At 51.3% G+C, this 4,013-nt stretch overlaps 1 pseudogene; it reads left to right on the forward strand.

The window, feature by feature from the left end:
• Positions 1-1,017: 1,017 nt before the first annotated feature.
• Positions 1,018-2,831, forward strand: LOC115847461 (epithelial splicing regulatory protein 1-like; annotated as a pseudogene).
• Positions 2,832-4,013: the final 1,182 nt, after the last annotated feature.

Here is a 4,013-nt window from a genome sequence, read left to right on the forward strand (position 1 = left end):
CCCCACAGGGGGAACCAGCGTCTCCATCCCAGAAGCTTGGGGCTTGCGGACTCGGCCGGGGAATGTGGAGCCACCGCGGACCCTGGGGCCTCCTGGACACCAGCCTTTTTGCCGCTGACCACCCAGTGGAGGCCCTCCGGGGCACCTCCCGGGGCTGCGTCCAGGTGCGTCCGGCTTTGCTTCCCGGGCCGACGGGGCTTCTTTATCAGCCTGCGAGGGGCCTAGGCCCGGGGAGCGCCTGCGCTTGCCCGGCGACGGTGTTGCCTGGCCTCTCTCCTGGAGCTGACCCGGGAGCCCACTCTTTCTCGGCTCTCGGCTCCCTGGGGCCCCGCCAGGTCCTGGGGGTTAGCGCAAGCTCCGGCAAGAATCCCAAGTGCTGCGGGCAGACCAGGCGCGGGTGTGCGCACAGTGTCAGCAGCCCAGGCGAGTCCGCCGGCAGAGCTCCTCGGGCTAGGCCGGCAGCCGCCCAAGATCAGGGGCGTGACGCTCAGGCAGGCCAGGAGGCGCAGGGTTTTGACTCCGCGCTAGCCGCGAGGAATACAACACCCAGGTTGGATGAGAAGGCCTATCTTCCCTGGAGACCCCGCCCGCTGCCCGTCATGTGCGGCCGACTGTTGAGGATGGGTAGGCTGTGAGGGCTCGCCGCGGGGGTCGTCAGCAAAACGACTCCCCAATCCAGGTGTCTCACTGGCTTCCAGGAGCTCGTTGACCAGCACTGAGAAGAAAGCAGCGTCACTAAAGCCGCTTCGAAGATGTAGCCACAGGGCCTGGGAGGCTGAGCACACCCGCGGAGGTCGGCGCTCCAGCAGCTGGAGGGGTCGCCGGCCCAGTGGCGTGGCCACCTGCTCAGAGAGAACTGGGGAGGCCCTCAGAGGTCGGCATGCACGCCTCCTGGCCGGAGTGTGGACACCGGTCAGGTGCGGCCTTGAGGTGTTGGTTACCCCTTTTGATTCCAGGGACTACGTGGAAGGTGGAGAGGGGTGCACACTCTTTTTCTCTCCGAAGAGGATTTTAGCACAGGTTATCCCGTTCTCACTTCCTCCCCATCTCACCACCTCTCGATGGCACTTCTCTCCCCATCTATTGTCATGACAGCATCTCCGGATTACTCGGTGACGCTTTTGGGATCACTGCTGGGGCCACCGGGACCAGGCTGGGCTCCCATGAGAAGGAGCTGATCCTGCTGTTATGGAAAGGCATGGATCTGGCCAACAAGAATTTGGGACAGTTGTACGAAGTAATAGACCAGTTGAATTGGAACTGACCAAGAATTAATTGTGTAAAAGAAACTAAGATGGAATGTAAAAGCCTGTTCTCTGTGCCAGCTGGGCCAAGCCCTCCAGTAGTTTAACGAGTGGACAGTCAACTGAACCCTGGGGTAGGAACCTTCTTCTCTCTCTCTACTGAAGGGCAGCTTCATGTCAGGCAAATACTGCATCATGAGGTTTCCAAGAAGAAAGTATTATTGATTGAATGTTTCTATTCCTTTTTTGATTTCTGTAAAGAATTCAAGAAGTGTTGCCTTGGTTCACCCGATATTGACCAACTGGAAGTTGCAGTAATGACAGTGTTGAAATGTTGAGAATAGTTCAGCCTCCCAGTATGGAGCTTCTCAAGTTGACGATATGGGGAATATAATTTAAGCAATGATTTCAGAGCCTTATAATCACAGGTTTTCAGATCCAGAGAGAGTAAATCACAAATTTGAAAGTGGCACTTACAGCAAGATTATTGATAACGAGACTACAGCCAGGGCTAGGGATTTATCTTGGCAGCCTTCATTTCAAGATATTTCAAGATTCTTGAAAGGACTCAGTATTGCCAAGAGAGGTGAAGCACTTTGTCTGAAACTGCAGGGTCAAGGGAGTAGAGAAGCTCTGCTTAGGTTTGTGAGTAACACAGAGACCTAGCATTACACAGGCACAGACATCACATGGGGACCTAGTACACTGAGGCGTACAAAGCAAACAAGTGAAGATTTTCTTAAAATTGCTGGTGGTGCATCCAAAGAGGTAGCCCGATTTTTCTTGCAGGGAAGAAGTCATTGCCTGCATTCAGGGACTCCATTTCATGGCCACAGCTGAGGAAATGACCTTCTTTGGACAGCATCGCCCCATCTCTGGGGAGAAGGCATCCTCTTTGTTACCCACCAGATGGCAGGCCAGCAGGGAATGCCTGTGTCTTCTTTGCTGTGCCCAGAATGCCTTGAGGTAGCATAAGGACTTGGGTAAAGGATACATTGAGCTCCTCAGGAGCACAGCAGCCGATGGTCAGCAGGTGGATTGGGCTGCTGTGCTCCTGGAACGTGGATGTGTTCACCAACCCTGAAGTTCTCTGAACCCAGTACTATTGGGATTTTGATGAGGCTTCATCACAAAGGCATGACTGATTACTATCTCCATTACAGCCCCTCTCCTCTCTCTGGAGAATGAGAGGTGGGGCTTAAAACCCCAAGCTTCTAATTATGGCTTGGTCTTTCTGGTGACCATCCCCCGTTCAGGAGCCCAGAAAGAGTCACCTCATTAGAACAAAAGACACTCCAGGAAATTTCAAAGGATTTGGGGGTTTGGTGACATATATTTCTATCACTCAGAAAATTTCAAAGATCTCAGGAGCTCTGTGTCACCCACTGGGATCAAGGACTAAAAGTTAAAACAAAAGATTCTCCTATCACCCCTTTTTACAATGGGTTTAGGAGCTCTGCATCAGGAACCGTTTCAAGAGACCAACACATATATTTCTTATTATTTCACTCCAGGATAACTAGTCTGTTTTTGTCATCTTACACCTCATCTTCACTCCTTCCCCTACCACATAGTTTATCTGGTTAAACCAAAATCCTAGGCTGTTAAAGATTTTAGATGAAGCCACAGCTCTGATGCTAAGAGGCCGTCTGTATGTTTTCAATTGCTGCCTAACAAATTACTACTAACTTTGTGGCTTAAAGAACGTCCATGTATTAGTTCACAGTTCTGTAGGTTAGAAGCTGGGTGGGCTTGACTGTGCATGAGGTCAAAATGAAATGTTGGCCAGGCTGGGCTCTTACACGGAGGTTCTGGAGAAGAATCCACTTCCAGGCTTATTCAGGTAGTTGGCAGAATTCATTCTGTATGGTTGCAGGACTGAGGTCCCGTCTTCTTGCTGTGGGCTGAGGGTCACTATCAGTTCCCAGAGACCATTCTTGTTCTTTCGTGTGGCCTCCTCCATCTTCAAGCTGGAAGCGGCATGTGGGCATCCATGCCTTGTCCATTATTGGGCTCCAGCATCTCAGCGCTACATCCAGTCAAGAGAGAGGCTCTTAAGCGCAGCCTCTTTTCCCAAACTGCCAAAGCCACTGGGTCATGGCAGCTCCCTGCCAGTTTTCCAGGCAGCCTCTAGAGCCCCCTGCTCAGGTCCCCTGGACTAGGGGGAAATTTACTAGTGGGAGCCACGTCTAGCCCACCCAGATGAGGATGGCCACTTTTTTTTTCTTAAAGCCATAAAGCTCAACATTTACAAGAACAGCTCCATACTTGGTTCTAAGAATATTGGCCACATAAAGAACTGTTTACTTCTCATAACAAGAAAAACCTAAGCATATGCCTTACTCTTAAAATATAGAATAACAAAATTTAAAACTCAAAAAATAAGCCACTTGTTGAATGCATGCCCTTTATCCTTCTGGGAAACAGCATAAAATCAAATTATGTCAGGGCTCAGGGCCTTCCTATCAGCTCCCATGACCTGCAGCTGTGGCCCTGTAACTTTAAAAAGGTCATCCTTTTCACAATGGCCGAAGTGAGCCAGAAGGCAGGCCTGGTGAGCTTACAACACACCTCTTCCCACCCACTTTGGGAGAGGTAAGTACTGACTTGCTGGGAAAGTTCCCAGATGCAAAGTTTGCTCCTATGCCTGCTGGGGTTGAAGGGAGCTTGGTGATCCCTCTGGCCCTGAGTTTTGCTTCCTGCATTCCAGCCCTGACTCTCACTCCACCAGGACCTGTGGCTGCAGAGCTTTAAAATTTCCCCCTGCAC

This window comes from Globicephala melas, chromosome 14 (assembly GCF_963455315.2).
Source record: "Globicephala melas chromosome 14, mGloMel1.2, whole genome shotgun sequence".
NCBI classification, from domain to species: Eukaryota; Metazoa; Chordata; class Mammalia; order Artiodactyla; family Delphinidae; genus Globicephala; species Globicephala melas.